The sequence below is a fragment of the Pimephales promelas genome, chromosome 21, assembly GCF_988280905.1.
Source record: "Pimephales promelas chromosome 21, fPimPro1.hap1.1, whole genome shotgun sequence".
Classification (NCBI taxonomy): Eukaryota; Metazoa; Chordata; class Actinopteri; order Cypriniformes; family Leuciscidae; genus Pimephales; species Pimephales promelas.
Window position 1 is genome coordinate 27,341,727 of NC_142789.1, and position 13,508 is coordinate 27,355,234.

General features: G+C 37.3%; 1 long non-coding RNA gene across 1 annotated transcript in view; it reads left to right on the forward strand.

The window, feature by feature from the left end:
- The window catches only part of LOC120480829 (uncharacterized), a 159,901-nt gene extending 146,876 nt beyond the window's left edge, over positions 1-13,025 (forward strand). Inside the window, exon 4 of the long non-coding RNA XR_016148468.1 lies at positions 12,995-13,025. This is a non-coding gene — a long non-coding RNA (uncharacterized LOC120480829). The remainder of the gene's footprint in view (positions 1-12,994) is intronic.
- Positions 13,026-13,508: the final 483 nt, after the last annotated feature.

The following is a 13,508-nucleotide window of genomic DNA, read 5'->3' on the forward strand; positions in this document are numbered from 1 at the left end:
ACACCTGTATCGCTGAGCGTGTTCATGTGGACAACAACTAAGCAAGACTGATTACCGGTCTGATTACTCTATGCAAATGACTCTAATGTCCATGCCAAAAATAAATTTCAGGGAATCAGCACGTTTCAATCCGGCTCTCATTAAGAAGTCCAATGAGGAAGAGAGGGGGGAAAACACGTGTAGAAATGGAGCACTGAATTTCTATGCATTGATCTCCAAACCCCTAGCCTGATTCCTCCTCGGGTCAGTCCTCTGGGCACCCGTGTTCGCTGGCTGAACCTCTCGCCGCTGGTCTTACTGTCCCGTGTGCTTCTCACAGCCCAGCGTCTTTCCTCGTGGGTGTTTGAGCAGCAGCGCTTTGTGTCGGATAGCATCTTCTTCTTTTTGAAGGGAAATAAAAGTTCAGCTCTATGGATGAAAGCAAACCGCTTCTGTCTTTGCGTGAACGTGTTCTTCAGTAAAATTAGCAACGTACTGTGCAATAACTAAACCTTAGAAGTTTTTCACCTTCAAAACCTGAAAACGTCCTCAAGATAAACGACCGCAAAATAAATTAGGCAGTGTCTGTTTAATTAGTCTATACTGCATATATATATATATATATATATATATATATATATATATATATATTTGACTTTTAATGTTCTAACTTTTCAATAAATTAATTGAGTGTTTGTCTATGCAAAATACATTTTTTTTTATCTCAAACCAACTAGTTTGTAGGCCTTGTTTGGCTCAGGTTTGGTAGCATATTGCATTCACTTGAGGATAAAAAAATTTATTTATTTATTTATTTTTTTTAGAATTAACAAGTTAAATATCTCAGATTTGACGCAGAATAAGCCACGCCCAAAATAAGCCACGTGTCTTGTCTTAGCAACCGTAACTAGGCGCGGGAGGTCTGGCAAGCTTTCGAGCGAGGGAAACATGGTGAAGCATTGTGCATATGGATTGTGCAAATCTGATACCCGGTATCCTAAAAGTTTGGACGGGGGAGTGGAATTATTTTCCTTCCCGAAAATCTAAAAGCTGCGGTGAGAAAATCTAAAAACCTGTCTTGCTCTCTCAGATATTTCACATGTTCGCCAAAAATTACTAATTATTTGATTGGGAATGTCTGATACCGGTGCATACACACTGTTATAGATGTGCCAGCCACGAAAGCTTGAAAGGCGTAGCAACAGTAACTGCTTAGCGAAGGGTCAATTAGAGCCAGACCGATATATAGGCCGGCCGATATTAGGCATTTTCCATAATATCGGTATCGGCAGTTATAATGGCCGATAAATGAATATTTAAAAAATAAAATGAAAATGGACGAAACACTCTTTAATCATCTCTCCTTGGCCTGTTGTATTGAAAATGTATGTTTTACAATTTGCAGTATGATGTTATCTATTGCTAAATTATGGCTTATCATAGACTAGCTAACCACAAAGCTAGCTAATGCCACTATTATCAGTGGAAGACCGCTAACGTTAACATTATTGAGCTTGGAAACCACAATGAACTTTTTCTGCCTAAATAAAGTAATTATTACTGTATTTATAACTAGCATATCTCTAGTTACAGTCCCTGTAAGTTATACTTGCGAGGAGTGAACATTTAGACATAGAGAAAAAGTATCAAACGTATCTTGTGCAGAAAAGTTAGCTTTTCTTTTACACGTGTGTGAAATCCAGCAATATTTAATAAAAAAAAAAAACGGCCGATATATCGGAATATCGGATTTTAAAACCCAAAAATATTTGTATCGGTATCGGCCTTCAAAATCCTTTATCGTTCGGGCTCTAGGGTCAATTACGAGATACTTTTTCATAAAAAAAGATTTTTACTGTAATTTGAAAAACAGGAAAAAAATTTACAGAAAAACAGAGCGAAAACTTTTTCCTATTAAAATATTATCTCGTAATTCTGAGATAATTAACTCGTTAATTCAGAGAAATAGTTGAATGGAATATGTTTCCGTAGATTACTTTCAGTCTTTGTGTCAAAAAAGGTTCCAGTTGGAGGTCAGGGATTGTAGTTTGTTCTTCGTGTATGGTCTGTTTTACTTTAAAACTTCACTCACCCTGAGTCACGCAGGCTGAGACACGGCAGCAAGGCCTCATGGGCCGCCAGCCAGAGCCGCACGCACATTCAGACACGGAAACCACCAAGTGCTGTCACTCCATCACCGACCTCTCTTTTTCTAAGCTATGCCCTCTCCACCCCTTGACAATGGAGAAACTGTTACTCTTTATTTTCAGCATCAAATATAGATGGTCTGCCCGTGCATGTTGTGTCGCACGTGAAGCGTGTTTGTATCCGTTTGCATGAGCGTGTGAGCCAGTGGAAGTGGAGCGGTTCGTTTCATTAGCCGCGATGTTTCATTCATGAGAGAGCTTTTTCACTCAGGCTCCACACCGCAAGACTCAGAGTCACGAAACGAGCTGCACATGCAAACGGGCATGAAATCAGATGCGAAATCTTCGATCCATGACAACTTTCTATTTCTGATATTCGCTGATGTTGTTAAGATGGACCACAATCTCAATCACTATCTTTTTCCTTTTTTTTCCTCATTTTTTCCATTTATCCATTGTATTATTATTTCTGTAAACTATTTTGTATAACTATTTTGATGCTCATGAACTCATTAGCTTATATAGATAGACATTGTGAACAGCGATCTTGTTCTATTTTAGAAACAAAAAAAAAGCTAAATTTATTAAAAAGAATTTAAAATCATCTACTGTATATTAGAATATTAATTAGCAATTCATTTTAGGTTTATTTAAATAAACAACATTGCACGTAAATTTCGTTAAAATATTTCTAACCCGTACACACTACTCATTTATATTTCAATAAAATAATTCACTTTTTCCAATTTCCAACACTGACACCAGGTAGAAAAAAGCATGCAAGTTTGGAATTAAGTTCTCTTTCGCATCTTCTCAAGCTCAAATGGTTTAAAAACGCTTGAATGTTTAAACTGACAGGATCTAAAATACATTCCAATGATAAACTTTCACTATATTAAACTTTGCTATAATCTGTGAATCATGTGCACTTTAAACGATCGATCGATCCCAATACGAGACATCCGTTCATCGCTACATTGATACTAAAACAATATACTGCGCACGTACAGCCCTTCCTTAAAACAATCTTTTAATCATGACACATTTTATGTTTATGAACTTTACATTTTTTAAATTGGCCAATTGTGACCCTGTACAAAAGATTGCAGTAGTGGTCTATTTGAGTATTGACCTGGCAACCCTGGTTTGATGGTGAATTTGGATGAATTCATCACTAACTCAAATGTCAACGTTCTACCTTGTTTGTCAGTTGCATCCCTCAAGCTAAGCTGAGAGATAAAATGATGGGAAAGTCAACAAGAGAGAAAAGAAGAAACATTTTAAGAATTGCCCTCTCTGTGCGGCTAAATTGAAGAGGCTACGTGAATGCACCTTTTGATTTGATTGCTTATGTAGATAGAGAGGGCAGAACGTTCCCTCAGAGCCTGTTCGCACACGAGGAGAGACAGATTTGAGGCAGGAGTAAATCCTGTCTGTGTCTACGGCGCTCACAGGAAGACAGAAATGCATTTCTCATGCGGCACCTTATCAGCTTAAAGAGTTTGGCTATTGGTGTGCAATTAGACGTCCTAATCCTTTATTTAAGAGAAGCTAGTGAAACAGCTGCCATGTTGGTTTTTTAAGACGCTTGACTGTTCAAAAACCTTATTTTTCACATATTCTCCATTTTTGCAACACCTCTCTTCCCAGTCTGTCAGTAACGCTCTGTTTAGTTCCTGTCTCTATGAAACTCCTCCTTCCGAAAAGCACAATTGCCGCTTTTCCACTGCAATTACTAGGGTTGGGTATCGAGAATCGAGTATCGATTGGAATCGGGACTAACTTTTCGTTTTTCCCGGAATCGTTCAAAAGTTAAAATTTCGATTCCTAGTTTCCATATTCACAGTCCGCCGAGCGGAAGAAGAAACCGCTGAACACCACCAATGAAGAAGCGTCTACCGGAAGTGTTGGCATAACCGCGCGAGTCGAACATGAGTAGCTTACGTCGGCGGTCCAAAGTGTGGCTTCACTTTTCTAAAAATAACGAAATCGCGGCAAAATGCAAAATTTGTGACAAAAGGAGTATTTGTGACAGAAGGAGTATTTCCTTCAGAAAGGCCGTTGGTCAGCAAGGTTAGCTAAACTTTTTTGACCCTGCCTCTTAAAAGAATCGGAATCGAGAATCGTTAGGAACCGGAATCGAAACAAGGAATCGGAATTGGAATCAGAATCGTTCAAATTCAAACGATACCCAACCCTAGCAATTACCAGGAACTATTTGTCCCAAGAACTTTTTTCATAGGGACTTTTTTTTGTCCCAGATCGGTTGCTTATTGTGTTTACAAGTTTATGAGAAGATTATGTCAATTAGTCTGGTGATGTTGAACTGCGTGCGACTGCTCCTCCCAGTCTGCGTGTTTGTTTTGAGATTCCAGCTGTGCTGCTTTTGTGTGCGATCTATTGGTTTACTAACAAGGTAATTAACAAAACGGCAGAAAAGAGACGAGCACTAATACTAAAGCGTATTCAGAAAGCTGGTAATGCTAGATATAAAAGTAGACAACGTTTGTTATCAGCTATACGCTGATTTTACGCAGCCGCCATTTTGAAATCGCTCCGGTGGGAAGAAAACTGTAAGTGTCGCCTTTAATCATAGGAGAGTCGCGAATGCAATGCCGTATTGTTGTGTTTAATGTAGAAATTAGGGGGGATTTTTACCCGGAACTTCATTTAGACCCTAATTTACATGGTGATGATATGATCATAAACTAAGCAGTTAGTTGTAGAGCCTACAAAGTCGAAGGCAGAGCTGTGTTTATAGGGCGAGACACTTGCATGAAAAATATTAGCGTGGCATAAAGAAAGACACACACTGACTGGGGTCGACTGCTGAGAACAACAGATGTCACTGCTGGAGACGTCCTTGAAATGACACTGGGACTACAAAATTAATTTGCTGAGATTTGCCCTATTCAGAGGTGATCCAATTAGAAACACAAAATTATTTAAAATGCAATTTACTGAACTTTGTCCTCTCACACTTTGACCCTGCATATCCATTAGGTACAATGAGTTTATGCTGTCATTAGCCACACATAGAAAAATGTTTTAGCATATGAATTTAAGCTTATATTATTTTTCAAATTAAATATTAGGTTATCTGCCACTGTTTCAAAACATAATTTGTCACAATACAGTATATGGCCTATTTGTTAAAATGTAAAGGCCACAAATTGCCAACTTTTGGGATTTAAAGTCAGTATTCGCAACCCATTTTACTTCTATAATGTGTAATTTCAGAGTGAAACAGGATATTAAGTACAAAGTGGGTGTTTCCCATATTCTTTTTCTGGAAAAGAAAATGTATGTAGATTATAAGCTAAGTATATGTTGCAAACAGCATGGCTGTGGGAAATATATTTTCAAATTTAAAATATATTGCATTTAAACCTTCCATTGCCAGAATATGTTAAAAAAATACTTTAAAGAGCAAGAAAATATATTTCCAATCTTGAAGGGTTCGTTCACCCAAAAATGTTCCCACAATTTACTCACTCTCAAGCCACCCTAGGTGTAACACAGTCGTATTATAAAAAAAAATATCCTGGCTCTTCCCAGCTTTCTAATGGGAGGGAATGGTACCTTAGATTTTGAATCCCAAAAAGTGCATCCATCCATCATAAAAGTATGCATTTTTATAAGAAAAATATCCATATTTTTATAACTCTATAAACTATAACCACTAGTTTCTGGTAACAGCCGTATGCGAGTCTATTTCCGGGGGAAGAGTCTTTAAAATACATTTTGAGTGAATGCAAAATGTATTTAAAAAATATTTTGGACAATAAAAATATTTACATTTAAAATACATAAATAGCAAAAAAATACAAGTAAATATAAATTAACAGCTCAGCTTTAGAAAAAAAAATTAAATATGAAATACATTCAATTGAAACCTTCAAAAGTCAAAATTTACTTAAATGTATTTTGCATACATTTGCAAAATGTATGATTTTCAATCATAGAATTCATTTTGTGTGAATGCAAAATGTATTTTTCCAAATAAATTTTAGACAATCATACACATTTACATCGAAAACATTCCATATAATAATCCTATTACCCCCTCCTCTTCCAGTTGTTTCCTTTCTTCCACTGTCCTATAAAAACAGGTGTCATTGAGACCCAAAATAACACATTTAACATTGTTTATTGTCATAAATATACATGGCCCGGTTAATCACTTGCTTTATTGGAGTGTTACCTGCACAACCTGCCATCCTCAGTGCCCTTGCTATAGGTCGCCATTGCTTTGGCATTCGCTGAGCACGGCAAAAGTCTGGAGCTCCTCCGTACGGCTGGCATCCGGGCGGCCCCTGGGAGTCAGGCTTGTGTGATAACACTTTGAAATGATAGTTTAGCCCAGGAGAGCACTTGACACGCAATATCTTCCCCTCTCCAATCGACAGGCAGGGTAAACATGGGCTCAGGGCGTAGACACACCGCGAGGTCCCGAGGAAAGAGCGCTCACCTCAAGCATCCGGACCAGCGCACAATTACCACTCTGTCCATCACGGGTCTCATCACCGGAGGCTTTTCTCACCCGCCGCAGACGCATTCGCTCTCCTCCCGGCCTGTCTGTGTATTCAGCCTCGACAGCTGCAAATAGACAACAGGTAATGTATTGACAGTCTAATAAAGAGTGTTGGCACTGGATATAAATCACGCAGTGCCGCATGTTTATTTGCGGGGGCGACTCTCATCTCTTTGTCATATTAATAGTTATCCAGATGAGACGAAGAAGGTGTCAAGGGAAGGACGAAAGGTGTTCCTGCACTGAGAAAACAACCAATTGTGAGTTTGCACTGTTTTTTTCTGCATCTCAAGTACTGCTTGACAAGACGAACTGTCGCTCTCCCTAGACACAGACTGATGGGCCCAAAACATACGTAACTGAAGGGTCACATCACAAGCTGTTTTCTGTTCTGTAAGGGGGAAGACAGATGGGAAAAACAATGATTAAGAGCAAAAAAATAAACTACGCTTATCGTTTAATGGCTGGTTCAGATTACATGATTTTTTTTTGTCTGTTACGATAGTCACTGTGTCAGATTACGCGATTTTGACTCCTAAAATCTTGTCGTGTCGTGGACAAGACGCATGTCTACACGTTGCTTCCTGACCAGTCTTTAACGGCGTGTGATGTCATCGAGAAGGCGAAACTAGTAGCGAGTGACTTTCGGAAACGAACGTAACGAACAATGGATGAAGCGGTGAGTGTTGCATTGGCTGTCCTGTGTTCAGAAAAAAGTAAAAAAAGAAAGAAAACCCATCAATGGACACGTTCCTGGATTGCTCAAAGAGGACAGTATGGGCTGTCAATCCTCCAAAGAGAACTTGAGGTAAAATATTGTTTTCTTATATATTTCTACTTTTAGTTTTAAGTAACGTTAGCACCATCGTCTCTCTTTCGTTTCGCCATTTTTGAAAGTTGTGTACGGAAAAGCTCCTGTGCTCCAATTGGTCAACCTCATACATGTGACGGAACCGTCGTGGACGACCGTAAAAAAAAAAAAAAACATGCTAGTCCTTTTGTCGTGAAAACGCAAAACATGGGTCTGTCATGATTCTGTCTCAAGACTAGAGAGAACCCACGACACAAAGGCAGAATCAAACAGGTGTGCATCAAAAGTGGTGTTTTTAGAAAACGGAGACATATCAACGAACGTATATTGACAAGAAGTGAAAGCCAATAGAACGTTCCATTGCAACACCAACGCCCAGCATCCGCCATTTTGGGGTGAAAGCGACTCGCCAGAGGCTCGGCGGTCATATATTATACATATATTTAGTTCAGTGCAGAGGTCATTTTTTACGTTGAAATAATTAGGTGATTATTTTAACTCGCATCAGTTAATGAACACAGAACATTCCCGAATGGTCCCATGAGGATATTTTTTTGGGAACCAAACAAGAACGTTATAGGAACGTTCCATGTAGGTTATTTTTAGCTTCCATTTTTAGTTCAAAATCGGCAAGTTCAAAATTTCCTTTCGGCAAACAAATACAGGCTGTTAGGCAGTGGACAGAACAGGATTTTGTGTTAGTTATATCTACTATACATACTTATAGTAGAAAAACATCATTTCTTGCATAAGCATTATTTCAAGTGCAGGTCCAGACTAAAGGCCACAGCCACACCGAGTCCAAAATTTTCGCACGTTAAAAAATATATACGACCTCACGTTATGTCAATCACGCTTGCTGCCGTTGAAACTTTCGTCCGTCATAAAAAAATCCAATCAGGTTCGATTTTCTGCGTTTTTCGCATACGTAGCGAGCAGTTTGAATGGTGTTTTGACAATTCAGAGCCACTGAATCATGAATACAGTGCAATGGCCTTAATGTTGTGCAGGACTCTTTAAACGTTTAGTGGGGATTTCCCCCACTGTTTTATTGGAGAAAGTTCTGTCTGAGACTTCAGTCGACCTTCACAGCGCAGACACAACCACAGCAGCGGTGAGCGTGGACTGGAAGTGTTTGACAGCTTACATTTAAGGAGATCACAGCAACCTTGGCTGTGTGCAATCATCACACCAAGGACTTTACTGCTCCAGAATTTCAAACTATACAGAACGACCCAACAAGAGCACCAGAATGGAAGAATAGTACAATGCACTACAATTGAATACATTAATTGAATTAGAATCTCATTGAAATCAAAGGGAGTGATAAAATATAGCTATCGTACGATAACATTTCCATTGAAAGACCAGAATATCACAGATATTTGAGGGCTTCTCTCGATTAAATTACTTTCTCCTTTTTTAACAGTTGTGAAGTAAGTTTCAAACCAGATGTAGTTCCTGCTATACAGCATCACAGCAACAGACTCCATTTGAGTGTTTCATACAGCTCGACCAATGGCAGGAGTTTGGGGCGGGACTCTCTCTTTGCCTGACCAATAGCAGACAGGGGAAACCTATTTGAAAACAAATTATTACAGAAAAGTTCAGCTAAGAAACCCATTATTTTGAAAAGTCCAGCCATGTTGACACATCCGACAGCTTATTAGCACCATAACAATGATTTGGAGAATATATGAGGCAGATTTGCTGTAATTAGATTGTCTCTTTTTCTCTCCATTCTGCTGCACTCTTTCATTTGAGTGAAAGATACACATTTTCACTTGTTCCTCTTCAGCCCATAAATACGTTATTAATGAGAGAATAGTTATGCCATGTCATGATAGCAATATTTGCCAGAATTATTTACTGCCAGGAATGCCAGTGGCCAGATGGCTGGTATTTCTAAATAAGGAGAAAGAAATTAAATAAACAAGAATGCAGATGAAACACCTAGACGTGCTGCAAGGACACTAAACCTGTTTTGTAATCTATAAGTATTTTTATCCATGTTTAACATTATTTTATTTGTCAATTAAAAACACTAATGGTGTCACATGCTAACGTGTGATAACGTTTATTCTCACTTCTCGATAATTAACAGAGTTGTTGCTATCTGTTTCTCTTGAGGATTGCAGTTTGAAATCCCAATTTGATATCATAGGTATTTGTATGATAAATGTACTAGTTAAGGCAATGAAATGTAATAAATAACACATTTTTTTTAAATATATATGAATGAAATTGCACCTGGGGTTTGAACGGAAAGAAACCAATAATTCCAGTTAAATACAATTTTCAAGGATTCATAATTACACAGATCGAAAGTTGTGTGTACTGCAAAAAAGGTTTATGTTTCAGATGCTGTCAAAACATCGATCTTGTACATTTTTATTGCATAAAAATGCATGTGTATACTTAATTGTATGTGGTTATGTTTGGATGCATATGGACAAAAACATATATACCGAAATATTTTTCATTTACTGTTTGAATTAAGTTTGTGTAATTATTTAGTGTTGTTAACTAAAACTAAAAAACTAGTATCAAACATAATTTTTTGGTATAAATAACATATATATATGAAGAGTTCAGAACAGATGCAAAAGCCTCTAAATGCCATTTGAAATTTTCTTCTTTAATGATGATTTTTATCAAACTTGTATATTTAAGTTCAGTAATTTCACTTAAATAACAATTAATAGGTCATTATCATTGCCATTGAATTGAAATCACTGAACTTAAATATACAAGCTTGATAAAAATGATCATTCTAGAAGAAAATTTCAAATGGCACTTAGAGGCTTTTGCATCTGAACTCTTCATATATTAGATGAAAAACTTAAACTTCAATACTAAAACACTAAACTGAGTTTAGTGACTAAAACGAAAATTAAATTGAAAGTAAATCTCTAAAATATAATATTCCATAAAATATGGTGCTTTTTAAAAATACTATTCATAACACCAACTAATGCAATACACATTTATTAGCAACATAATTTTATTTATAATCTGGAATATAATTAAGCAATAATTAATATATTTCAAATTCTCTCTCTCTCTCTCTCTCTAGAGGGCCATTAACAGCTTTTCCCGTACCTATAAACTAGCTGTCCCAAGAACATGCTAAACTTCCAGCACTCGAGTTCAGCCCATTTGCATGTGACACATGCCTGGTGTTCCCCGTACGCACTGGGCTATGTAATGAGAGGCGTCTGACTGTCTCCCAGAGTGCTGTGTTCCAGTGGGAGGGCAGGCGCTGTTATACCTGAGATCCCCTTCTTAAACCCCTTCAGCTGTAGACGTTCGGAGAGCCTCCTCTGATTGAGCCGTCGCTATCGTTAAGTAAACTGCTGTCTCCCTGCCTAATGAAGACTGAGATCACTCAAGCAGGACATTATGAATAAGGTAATCAAAAATGAAGCGTCGCTCTCTTTCAAATCATTTAACAAACAGGCCACATTTACTTATGGATGTGAATATGGCAAATTAACAAGTGTGTTAATTTAGTCTCATAATTGTCTTAAATTACTTCAAGTTAGTTCCGCAATAGCATACTTCCCTACTATATAGTAGTCGAAAAACAGTATGTGACAAAAGTATGAGAGGATATATATATATATATATATATATATGTATATATATATATATATACTGTATATATATATAAGCTTAATAAGTCAAGTTTCTGCGTGAATGTATAGGCTATAGTTTAAGCTTGCATATATTTCCAATCACATACTCGATGATTTTGAGAAAAATAAATAAATGAATTAAGTTTAAATAGTGGTCTCAGAGCTTTACATTCAACAAATAGCTTTTCCCAGGTGTTGGTCGATAAAAGAACATGCTCATAAAAACACATTTTCAAAGCCATGCTAATAGTTGGGTCCCTAGAGGCTTTTTGCTGTGTAGTTCTTTCAATGTCATAATAAAAGAAGCTCAAGCTCCCTGCTTGGTTTGAGTCCGAGTCAGAGGTCAAGTGTTTGAAGTGAAAAGCCGTGTGAAAATCTCTATTGTATGGAGAAGGGCAAGGCGGACTGACACTCTTTAACAGTTAGCAGAGCTGGTTCAAGGTCTCTCCTTGACATCTGAGAATCGAACGGCCTGTTTTTCTGAAACGAGGAGAAGGATAGCACTGCTCGACGCTTTCTCTGTCTTTGAGGCATGATAGGTTGTTCTTACAAGAGAAAGAGAATTTTAAAGCCTTACAATTATAGTTCTTATGCGAGTAATATTTGTTTTGGAACCTAAAAGATGTATATCTTTTAAAACGTATAATGGTTGAACAAAATATAATGTTCTGTCCGTCCGTCTGAATCATCCATCCATTGAGAGAGAGATAATATGTATCAAATATATAGATTAGTAAAGAAAATATCTAAAAATGCAAAATTTAACTCTTGTAGTTACTCAGAAAAACAACAGGAGGTTATTTAAAGTCTTTAAAGTATGAGAATGTGTAAAACTGGACATGGTACAACCATGACTAACATTAAAGGGATAGTTCACTTTGAAATTAATTTTTGGTATGTTTTAGCTTACCTCAAAGGCATCCGAGATGTATGTGTCTTTGTTTTCACAGTAGTTTCAATTCTGATATTTTTAGGTCAAACCGTTCTTGTCTGTCAGTCATATAATGGAGGTCTATGGTCACCACCTCAAAGAGCATGCACAGAGAAGTCCAAATTAAACATGATTTAATGACTTGTAAATGTAAGTACACATTGATGGCCTAAGACACGAAACGAGCGGTTTGTGTGAGAAAACGAACAGTATTTATATTGTTTTTACCTCTTGTAATCACAGCCACATCTTGGATGCCCTTGAGGTAAGCTAAAACATATCAAAAATTAATTTCAAAGTGAACTATCCCTTTAAAAGTGCATTTCAATTTTTTTTAAGAGGTTTTAGAATTAGAGGAAAAAACAGTCACTGTCAGGATATATGGCTTGCAAAAACAGTCTAACCTCTGAAATTAAGGTGACTGACTCCGAGATTCTCATTGATGTTTATAATATTCCTTGTGCGCAGTGAAGCTCGTGTCCCTGGAATTGACTTCTCAAAAACAGATTAGTGTGGGTTGACTGCTTCAGAAAATTGCTGACCTTTCCCACCTTGTAGCAACTAACACAGTTCTGTCACTGTAACATCTGAAGTGGCCAATAAAGTTTAATCGTCCAAACATTCATTCATCCATTAACAAAGTGCAGAGCCGCCTCTAATGGAGTGAGGGTCAGGACTCTCTGCTTGTGTCTCTATGCAAGAGCTTTCTTCAATACTTCAATACACACACACATAAAACACACTCAAGCGTACACTCATATAAATAGACTTCTAATAAAGCTACAATCTAGTTGTTCGGAGCTGTTGTAAAACGACACAATGCATTGAAGTTATTTGAGTTAAAACACCAGCAACAGCAATACGATACAAGACACCGTTGTTCATTTTATAGTTACATTAAAAATAACCACTATACACTCTTAGAAGAAAAGGTTCTATATAGAATCTTAAAAGGTTCTATCAGCGCTACGTATTTGGAACCCCTAAAAGGTTCTATACATTCTTTAAAAAAAGGGTTCCTCTGGGTTCTATATAAAACCCTGGGGCTCCATACTTGGCCAATAGAACCTTTTACCAAAAAGAAATGGTTCTATATAGAATCATTTTGGTGTTCCATATATGAAGCGGGGGATGGAACCATTTCTGGTTCTAAATAGAACCATTCCTTCTAAGAGTGTAGACTTTTTTTTATCAAGCAATATGGTTCATTGGTCTGCAAATTGTAACATGCAGCATAGCGCCAAACAAATAAAACAATATTTCATCTCCGTGTATTTATTTTGGTTTGGTTTACCTGTATATTATCTTTATTTAAAGCCAACCAATCAAATTTGAGTTTGCTGTTATTTAATATAGATACAAGTATGTTATTTTAGTTCACAGATGCATGATGGTCTAACTGTGACCCCATCCTTTTAACATCTCAGTCTGTCTGTTCTCCAAACTGCTTGTTCGACTCCAGCGCTCC